The following is an 11226-nucleotide window of genomic DNA, read 5'->3' as shown; positions in this document are numbered from 1 at the left end:
GGTAGAAGAGAATCTTTAGCTATGGTAGGCTGCTCCTCTTGGAGGATGACACTCCAAAATCAAACCATTGTTCTCAAGTTTGGGTAGTGCCATAGCCTCTATACCATGGCCTTCCACTGTCTTGGTCTAACTTGAGGGTACACTCGGGCATACTATTATTATTATTATTATTACTATCCAAGCTACAACCCTAATTGGAAAAGCAAAATGCTATAAGCCCAGGGGCTCCAATAGGGAAAAATAGCCCAGTGAGGAAAGGAAATAAGGAAATAAATAACTGAAGGGAACAAATTAACAGTAAATCATTCTAAAAAAAAAGTAACAACGTCATAACAGATATGTCATATATAAACTATGAACAACTTCAAAAACAAATATGTCATATATAAACTATAAAAAGACTCATGTCCACCTGGTCAACAAAAAAGCATTTGCTCCAACTTTGAACTTTTGAAGTTCTACTGATTCAACAACCCGATTAGGAAGATCATTCCACAACTTGGTAACAGCTGGAATAAAACTTCTAGAGTACTGCGTGGTATTGAGTCTTATGATGGAAAAGGCCTGGCTATTAGAATTAACTGCCAGCCTAGTATTACGAACAGGATAGAATTGTCCAGGGAGATCTGAATGTAAAGGATGGTCAGAGTTATGAAAAATCTTATGTAACATGCATAATGAACTAATTGAACGACGGTGCCAGAGATTAATATCTAGATCAGGAATAAGAAATTTAATAGACCGTAAGTTTCTGTCCAACAAATTAAGATGAGAATCAGCAGCTGAAGACCAGACAGGAGAACAATACTCAAAACAAGGTAGAATAAAAGAATTAAAACACTTCTTCAGAATAGATTGATCTCCGAATATCTTAAAAGACTTTCTCAATAAGCCAATTTTTTGTGCAATTGAAGAAGACACAGACCTTATATGTTTCTCAAAAGTAAATTTGCTGTCGAGAATCACACCTAAAATTTTGAAAGAGTCATACAAATTTAAGGAAACATTATCAATACTGAGATCCGGATGTTGAGGAGCCACCGTCCTTGACCTACTTACAATCATACTTTGAGTTTTGTTAGGATTCAACTTCATACCCCATAACTTGCACCATGCACTAATTTTAGCTAGATCTCTATTAAGGGATTCACCAACCCCAGGTCTACATTCAGGGGATGGAATTGATGCAAAGAGAGTAGCATCATCTGCATATGCAACAAGCTTATTTTCTAGGCCAAACCACATGTCATGTGTATATAGTATGAAAAGTAATGGGCCAAGAACACTACCCTGTGGAACACCGGATATCACATTCCTATATTCACTATGGTGCCCATCAACAACTACTCTTTGAGATCTACTACTTAAAAAATCAATAATAATGCTAAGAAACGACCCACCCACTCCCAACTGTTTCAGTTTGAAAACAAGGGCCTCATGATTAACACGGTCAAAGGCAGCACTAAAATCAAGGCCAATCATACGAACTTCACGACCACAATCAAGGGATTTCTGTACTGCATTGGAGATTGTAAGAAGGGCATCACATGCTCCAAGGCCTTTACGAAAACCAAATTGCAAACTAGGGAATAGATGATTACCTTCAGCAAACCTATTAAGACGTTTTGCCAGAAGACGTTCAAAAACTTTAGATAATATGGGAGTTATTCTATCTTATTTCTCATCCTCATGTTTTGTTAAATATTTCATAGTTTATATAGATATTTATTTCAATGTTATTTCTTTTCTTAAAATATTTTATTTGTGTTTGCTTTCCTCGCTGCGCTATTTTCTCTGTTGGAGCCCCTGGGCTTGTAGCATTTTGCTTTTCCAACCAGGGTTGTAGTTTAGCAAGTAACAACAACAACAACAACAATAATAATAATAATAATAATACTCCCCGCACGCCCCTGCATTATTGGCTTTAATTAAATTGTTGTTCATCATTCTCGCTCTTATAGCATCCTGCTTTTCCAACTAGAGTTGTAGTTTATCAAGTAATATATATATATATATATATATATATATATATATATATATATATATATATATATATATATATATATATATATATATATATATATATATAGTGGTTCAACTGTTGCATCATGTATATATATATATATATATATATATATATATATATATATATATATATATATATATATATATATATATATATATATATATATATATATATATATATATATATATATATATATATATATACATGATGCAACAGTTGAACCACTGATATGCTACTGAGCCATGTTGACGCACATATTCCCAGGTCGACACTAGATTATGTATAGTACTCTACTCGACACTTGCCAGTTTGGCAAAAAAGTTAATTTTATGTTTTTCTTTTTTTATTTCCAATTTTTTAGTTAGACTGCATCGTTTACATATCCCTAGCCTCAAAATATCAAAACTATCCAGTTAGTTCAGTTTTCTTTGCATAGTTGAGTAACCAGTGAACAGATGTCACTAGTCTTCAACCAAAAGTTGTTTTACATCCTTGAAGATCCTTATTTTAGCTTCCAACCAATCAACGGTCGTTTAATCGATTTTTGCTTTAGAAAAATGTATTCTGTCGTTCGTGATTGGCGGAAATTATTCGGCGACGTAAGTAGCAAAATAATGTACACTGACTTACCTTGTCTGTCACTTGGTAAGTTGGTTACGTCATCAGTTTAGTTCTTGGCCTTGACGGTCTAACGTTGTGATTGTCCTAAAACCGTGATATATTTTGTTATCACTTTACATAAGGCAAGTGCACGTGTGTAGTGCTTATTAGCATTTGTTAGGGGTACGTAATGAGTGTTTATTACGCCAGTATTGGTCTGGGTTCTCTACATTTGTAGCTGTGCATACGATGATTCTTTCATCAATAAGGATTTTTGGGCTCAAGCCATGACGTCCTGATGGAAGGTTCCTTCAGTAGCTTCCTGGGGGTATATTTAACTCCATCAGGACGTCATGGCTATCTCACCCAAAAATAGATTTTTCGCTTCGATCAAAATCCGTTTTACGTGGCCGGATTAATACTGTCTCGACGTACTGTATATGAAGCTACCATTTTTTAGTTTGGCATCACTATCACTTGTGAATATAACCATTTCATCTATGCTAGTTGAAGGCTGTTGTTATTATTATTATTATTATTTATTATTATTATTATTATTATTATTATTATTTATCGTTGTTGTTGTTTAAGCTACAACCCTAGTTGGAAAAGCAGGATGCTATAAGCCCAGGGGATCCAACAAGGAAAGCACAATGAGGAAAGGAAATAAGGGAAACTAAAATATTTTAAGAATAGTAACAATATTAAAATAAACATTTCCTATTAAAACTATAAAAACCTTGAACAAAGCAATAGGAAGAGAAACCTGGAAGAACAGTGTGCCCGAGTGTGCCCTCAAGCAAGAGAACTTGGGTAGTTTGTAGCGCTACGGCCAATCGTCCTAATTTGCTTATCGCTCCGACTGTTATCTTGTATAGATTAAAAACGTTTGGAAATGGTCTACGGATCTTAAATATGTTGTGTAAGGGGGGGTGGTTTTGGGGGGGCGAAGCCCCCCTGGGTAAGGATACGGCTTTTAGCATAGGTTAGGTGGGTTTTTTAAGTCGGCTTCTCCAGCCAAAATCGTTTTTAGAACGACGGCCACAGTTCAAAATATTCCCGTTTTCTACGGGATCTGGCTGTCACCCTACAAACGCTCCGAGAACTCTAACCCAAGGCAGTGGAAAACCATTATGCAGAGGCTATGCCACTACCCAAGACTAGAGAACAATGGTTTGATTTTGGAGTGTCCTCCTAGAAGAGCTGCTTAACATAGCTAAAGAGTCTCTTCTACCCTTACCAAGAGGAAAGTAGCCACTGAATTATTACAGTGCAATAGTTAACCCCTTGTGTAAAGAAGAATTGTTTGACAATCTCAGTGTTTTCAGGTGTATGAGGACAGAGGAGATTGTTAAGAATAGGACTGACTATTTGGTGTCTGTGTAGGCAAAGGGAAAGAACCATAACTAGATAGAGGAGTCCTATGAAGTATTGTCTGGCCAGTCAAAGGACCCCATAACTCTGTAGCGGTAGTAAGAATGTTTGAGTGTTTTAGTTTGCCTCTTACAAAATTATGGCTAGTTGTATGTCTTGATTCCATGAGTTTTCATAGGGAGAGGAATATTATTTTGACTTTTTGGGTTCTTCATAAGAAAGAAAACGTAATTTGGAATATATGGATTGTCTGAATCTATACGCTATATGCTCTTCCCATAAATACCAGCTCAATGTTTCTACTAGTTATTTCACTGATGTTGATTGGTTTACGTGTCTTTAATCAAAGATGTTTAGTAACCATCCGCTCATGATCATTACTATTTAATCTTAAATATAGTTTGCCATATTAGACATAACATTTGGAGTTCGATTTTTAAAGAAGAGTAAATACGTAAAAATAGACCTATTGAATATGCAAGTATAGTTTTTTATAATATTGCTTCTGTAAATCTAAGAATCGAGCATATTGATTCGTAGGGTAGAATTATCGATATGGATGGAATAACACTTTGAACAGAAAATGGTTTGTTTTGTAGGAAACAATGTGCTATCACTGAATTTTATCCTTATTTCAACAGCAACCTGTTGGACCCCCTTCCTTCCTTTGGCCACATGTGGGAACCGGGGCTTCGGTCGTGGAACCACAGGAACAACTGTGTTACGTATACAGTAGAGAAGAAAAGGTTTGTTTTCCCGTTATTATTTTCCATTTTCCCCAGTATATTTTCCCCACCTTAAGTGCCAGGTACCCACTGGGTCTCTTCATTATTGGTGATATAACGGATTTTGACTTGGAAAATTCTTATTTGTAGAAAATTCGTATTTGTGGTGAGATAGCCATGTCGTCCTGATGGAAGTACCTTAATGACAGCTTTCTACTCGGGATATTTCTACGAGTGATATACCAGATAATTTGGGTATTATTGTACTGTATTACAGGGTAATCTAACCTAGAGAAGAAAATACTTTTTTTTTTTTTATAGAAAAAGGTCCGCTCTCTTCGAAAATGACACTTGTTCCTGTTGCAAGTGAATAGCTTCAGAAATTGTGTATATATATATATATATATATATATATATATATATATATATATATATATATATATATATATATGTATATATATGTATATATATGTATATATATGTATATATATGTATATATATGTATATATATATATATATATATATATATATATATATATATATTTTCATGGGTGTAAAATGAAGTGAATTCAGATGTTAGCCCTTTTACCCCCAAAGTATGTACTGGTACGTTTCACAAAACCCGCCCCTTTACCCCCATGGACGTACCGGTACGTCCTTGCAAAAAAATGTTTTTGATAATTTTTTGAGAAAATTCAGGCATATTCCAAGAGAATAAGACCAACCTGATCTCTCTATGACAAAAATTGAGGCTAGTAGAGCAATTTAAAAAAAAAATATACTGCAAAATGTGCTGGGAAAAAAATAACCCACTGGGGGTTAAGGGTTGGAAATTTCCAAAGAGCCTGGGGGTAAAAGGGTTAGGAAGAGAGGGACTGTGTTCGAGTTTAGTCTGGTCGTTCCAGAATTATCAAAACCCCTTCCAAGAATGAGAGATGTAGACACTATTGTTGTTGGTCAGAAAAGTTTTGATGACAACGAAACCTTATCACAGTGCAGGTTTACAATTGGAGATTTTCAAGACATTGCTATTATAAGCCCACAGAGACCTGCACAGCATCGTATGCGGCCATACTGTTCAGAAGCTAAGAATTTTCAAGTAACTTTGCAGCCTAATGGTAGACTGGATATTGATAAGGACAGTATTGCTTTAGGGAAAATTATTGCAGTACAGTATTTTCAGTGTTATATTTTCGTTTAGTTGGTTGATTAGAGTTGTTGTAAGATATTTGGACTACCCAGGCAATACACACGGTTGCGTTTATCATGTACTAAAACATGTAGATGTTAGTGGTATAGCGTTCGGAAAATATCTGGAATATAGATTTTTTTTTTGTTTCATTTACAAATAAATATTTTGTGCTTGTTTTTATGAAGACAGAATTTCATTCCAGAACCTTTCACCATTGTGTTCCCTTCTCAGCCATTTTTTTTTTTTTTTTCGTAGTATCATAATTTTTTTCCCCCCACACTGTGTCCTGTTATCAGTAGAAACAATTTGTCCCTTTCACCTAATGTTCTGATATTTTACTTATATTTAGCAAGCTCAAGGCATGGGAATATAGGAAGCAAGGTTCTTGCTGGGTCCCCTTTCCCAGTATAAAATCAAGGGGTGGTGCCCAGTTCATCCCTGATTGTTTGCCTTTTACCCAGTTGTTCCGTAACTGAAATACAAACCACGCTATTTACTTAGGGTATTACTTTCGGCGTAGCTGAAATGACGAGCCATTAGAATTTTAAGAAGATGAAGATGAAGATTTTAATTTGAAGGCGTATTGGCGGCAGTACACCATAGCCACGTGCCTGCAGAACATTCAGAAGGCACTGCAAGAAATGAAACCTGCAACCGTGAATGCGAGCTGGAAGAAGTTGTGGCCCCAGATTGTATACGAGGCGAGGGATTTACTCCGTCGGAAATCCAACACTCTGCAATACGCAAATCTGTGCAGTTGGCTGCCATAATTGGAGGTGACGGGTTTGGCGACATGACGACTGAAGACGTCGATGAGTTGTTGGACTGCCGTTCCCAGCCGCTAACTGACGCAGACCTAGAAGACCTGACGAAATCGGCCAGTGAAGAAGAGAGCGAAACACAGGAAGAGACCCAAGAAAATGTTGAAGAAACGGGCTTAACATTAGAACGGCTTGCCAAGGTCTGCAACCATATAAAGGAGGTGAAAGAAATGTTGCAAGAGTTGGATGAGGATATGGTTCGGTCTATGCAATTCTGCAACAAGATCGATGAAGACATGACTCCCTACAGGATGCTCTCAGAGCGAAAAAAGAAGCAGCGGCAGCAACTTCCGATCACAATGTTCTTCCAGCCTCGCAAAAAAGAGCCAGTTCCTCCTGCTAGTATGCCTTCGGAAGAAGTTGAAGAAGTTGAAGAGGTGTCCCAGGAAAAGACACCTCCGTCTGAAGAGACGTAAAATACTATCATTGGCTGCACAATAGAAGACATCATCAGCTTTATCATCATCATTTCTACTGTGCAGCAAATTCATCGCCATCATCATTCAAGTTTTTCTTCAACTTCTTTCGTGGGGAGTACAGTAACAATCTTTATTTTTTACTTTAATATTCTAACATTTTAATATTTGTGCCTGTTTTAGTTTAGTTCTGTATGCATTAAGTTAAAGGGAAGGTTTTAAAAGTCTGAAGAGTATACATGTTGTAACCTATCATATTTTTTTTTGTTTAAAATTTACATTTACGTACGTAAAACAATCTCTCTCTCTCTCTCTCTCTCTCTCTCTCTCTCTCTCTCGCTCTCTCTCTCTCTCTCTCTCTCTCTCTCTCTCTCTCTCTCTCTCTCTCTCTCTCTCTCTCTCTCTCTCTCTCTCTCTCTCTCATAAATTGTTTTCCTGCTTTGCTACGTACAGTATGTACTGTATGATTTTATATAGATACGGTAAATAATATTTGTAATAACATATTTTCTAAAAGCTTTTACTGTAATATCATTTTTTCAATATTAAACTTAGCCGGTGATTATATAAGCTGCAGCTCTGCTGCCCGACAGAAAAACTCTACGGTCAAAATACGCCAGCGATCGCTATGCAGGAGGGGGTGTACATCAACAGCGCCATCTGTCGAGCAGGTACTTAGTACTCCATGTAAACAAAGAACCAATTTTCTCTCTGTCGTGCCACCGGCAAGACCTACTAAATTCGCTGTTGCTTACTGGATTGGTTTTCACAGATTTTGGTGAAGTACACATTTCTAGTTATTAGCTTTCACTTTGCAGAGGTTATCTTCAATACATCCTTGCATTCTTTTATTGATTTTTGGATTATTTGTTGACGACTTGGATAGATTTTGAATTCCCCTTTGACTAATTCAAGATGGCTGACCCTTCTCAAGTCCCTAAATACAGAAAGTGTAGTGCTAGGGACTGTTCAAGGCGTCTTCCGAAGGCCTCTATCGATCCGCACACCGTTTGTTCCAATTGTCGGGATAAAACCTGTCAATTGGAAGATCGATGTGAGGAATGCGTTGGGCTTTCGCAATTCGATTTTCTCGAATTCCTGAAATATTCACGTAGGCTAGAGAGAGATAGAGTCAGGAGAAGTTCATCTCGCTCCGTTGATATTTCCTCTCCTCATGCCCCACAACCTATTCCTTCCCCTGTAGTGGTTGCTCCTGATCCCCCTTCTAGCACTCAACAACCTTCGATGGCAGATATGATGCGTGCCATCCAGGCTCTGGGTGAGAGAGTCGAGTCATTGGCGAGTGACCGTAACCAACTCATGGCAGACGTCAAGGAGTTGAAGGGTAAGAGTGCAGTGGGTAGTGACAAAGTGAGTGGTAGTGTTGTGGAAAGTGTTAGTGTTGCGCTGGAGGGTGCGTCTGTTCGTGCCTGTCGTCCTCCCAGTCCGGGACCTCTTGCAAGCTCCCAAGCCCAGGGGAGAAGCAATGTCGTACGACCAAAGGGTTCGACAGGCTTTAATCAGCGGACAGACGTTCCCTCCGTGGTTTCGGACGTATCTTACCAAGATCGCCCCACCCACAAGGAGACGAGAGAGCCCATTTATTCCTCGTCTGCGGAAGATGTTTCTCGGAAGAAACAATGGACCAAGGTCTCACGGCCTCTTAAACGCAAGTCGGTCCCTTCCGCGCAAGTCCAACAGCCCAGCTGTAGCCACTGGGTCAGTTCGGACTCGCTGCAGTCTTCCGATGACTGCACACCTCCTAAGAGAGGCAAAGCGGTACCGCAACAGGCAGTAACACCGTCTGTTGCCGCACCTGCTACTGTAGACCCTAAGTGGTCTTTGCTGCAGACCATGCAGACGCAGTTAACGTCATTAATGCAGGACTTTCGTGCGGAGAAGGTTGACGCTGCACCACCCGTTAGCCTACAACCAACCACGGTTGTGCGTCCAGTGGACGCTGAGGCTACCTTCTCCCGCACTTCAGCTGTGAGAGTCCCGCCACCCATGCGCAGTGTACCCTGCCAGCCGCATGTTGACGTTCAGCGACGCACGGAACCCTCCGTTGACGTTCGCGAGTTACAACAACAACCTAAGTTGTTTTGTTTTGACGCGGTGCGTCAACCTCCGCAACCCAGTGTGGTTACCGCTACTCGCCCACAGCAGACTAGACAGTCAGGAGTAGACGCTTTGCGCCCCCGCGCTGCTATGGTTGTTGCCAGCTCACAGACTGGCCAACAGTTCTATGACGTTGCGTCCAGTGCAGTCACGCATGCACCCGTGCTGCCGGACTCAGCTGACCAGCCAATTCCTACTCCTTTGCCGCTTCCTCCTCAGTATTCAGACGATGGACTCTCTGATGATGACGACGCTGCACACTTTGACGACCCGCATACGGACATCGACGAACCCAAGACCACGCCTCCCTCCTTGGACTTTAGGAAAGTTCTTGCACTGTTCAAGGAGATGTATCCTGATCAGTTTGTTTCTGCAGCCCCACGCTCTCCTCCATCTGAGTTCGCTTTAGGCACGCAGTCATCCGCGCCTGCCTTTACGAAGCTCGTCCTCGCCCGCTCGTCTAAGAGAGCTTTAAGAGTGTTGGGAGATTGGATGCAGTCCAAAAAGCACCTTGGGAAGACAGCATTCTTGTTTCCCCCTGCGAAACTCGCTTCCAGATCGAGCGTCTGGTATGCCACGGGAGAAGTTCTCGGCTTGGGAGTTCCTGCCTCTGCCCAGGGCGACTTCTCAAGTCTAGTAGACTCTCCCCGCAGGCTAGCCATGAGACGCTCCAAGATTTGTTGGACTCCTTCAGACTTAGACCATCTGATGAAAGGAGTGTTCAGAGCCTTCGAGGTTTTTAACTTTTTGGATTGGTGTTTGGGAGCGTTGAGCAGGAAGACCTCCCCTTCTGACAAGGAAACTTCCATGCTCATTATGTCCTGCATGGACAAGGCCATACGGGACGGTTCCAGTGAGCTTGCGGCTTCGTTCGTTTCCGGGGTCCTCAAGAAACGGGAAAACCTTTGCTCCTTCTTGTCAGCTGGAGTAACTCAATGTCAGAGATCGGAGCTTATGTTTGCTCCTCTCTCAAAGTGCCTTTTCCCAGAGGAGTTGATCAAGGAGATTGCTGCCTCCTTGATTCAAAAAGACACGCATGACCTGGTTGCGTCATCTGCCCGCAAAGCCACCCCTTTGCCTACCGTGTCTAGACCCAGGATGGACACTCCAGCGTCCAGATTTATTCCGCCCTTTCGTGGCAGAGCCTCCAGCAGAGGAGGTGCTCGTGCCGAAGGGAGACGTGGGATTAAGAAGAAAGGTACCAAGTCCTTTAAAGGCAGAGTCTGACTGCCACCTTCTTCAGACAGCAGTGGGAGCCAGACTCAAGAACTACTGGCAGTCCTGGGAGAACAGGGGCGCAGATGCACAATCTGTGAAGTTGCTCAGAGAAGGGTACAAGATCCCGTTTATGCGCAAGCCCCCTCTAGCAACGTCTCCCATCGACCTCTCTCCCAGGTACAGAGAGGAGGATAAGAGACTAGCTTTGAAGCAAGAGGTGTCTCTCTTACTAGAAAAGGGAGCGGTAGTCAAAGTCCGGGACCATCAATCCCCGGGCTTCTACAACCGTCTCTTCTTAGTGGTAAAGAAGACAGGAGGGTGGAGACCGGTGCTAGACGTCAGTGCTCTGAATGTCTTTGTCACAAAGCAGACGTTCGCCATGGAGACAACAAAGTCTGTTCTAGCAGCGGTCAGGAAGGAAGACTGGATGGTCTCTTTAGACCTTAAGGACGCTTACTTTCACGTCCCTATCCACCCAGATTCCCAACCTTTTCTAAGGTTCGTTTACGGGAAGGTTGTCTACTAATTTCAAGCCCTGTGCTTTGGCCTAAGCACGGCGCCTCTTGTCTTTACGAAACTGATGAGGAATATTGCCAAATTCCTGCATTTAGCGGACATCAGAGCCTCCCTCTATTTGGACGACTGGCTTCTAAGAGCTTCTTCCAGTCGTCGCTGTCTGGAGAATCTAAAGTGGACTCTAGATCTGACCAAGGAATTGGGTCTTCTGGTCAATATG

General features: G+C 41.0%; 1 long non-coding RNA gene across 3 annotated transcripts in view; it reads left to right on the top strand.

The window, feature by feature from the left end:
* Positions 1-2479: 2479 nt before the first annotated feature.
* The window catches only part of LOC137621107 (uncharacterized), a 31492-nt gene continuing 22745 nt past the window's right edge, over positions 2480-11226 (top strand). For 2 of the 3 annotated variants that reach the window (XR_011040123.1, XR_011040125.1), the window contains exons 1-2: positions 2636-2769; positions 4642-4746. This is a non-coding gene — a long non-coding RNA (uncharacterized lncRNA). The other variant, XR_011040124.1, reaches the window with a different exon arrangement.

The sequence above is a fragment of the Palaemon carinicauda genome, chromosome 27 (assembly GCF_036898095.1).
Source record: "Palaemon carinicauda isolate YSFRI2023 chromosome 27, ASM3689809v2, whole genome shotgun sequence".
NCBI lineage: Eukaryota > Metazoa > Arthropoda > Malacostraca > Decapoda > Palaemonidae > Palaemon > Palaemon carinicauda.
The sequence above is the reverse complement of the archived record's forward strand: the minus strand, read 5'-3'. Positions and strand labels throughout refer to the sequence as shown.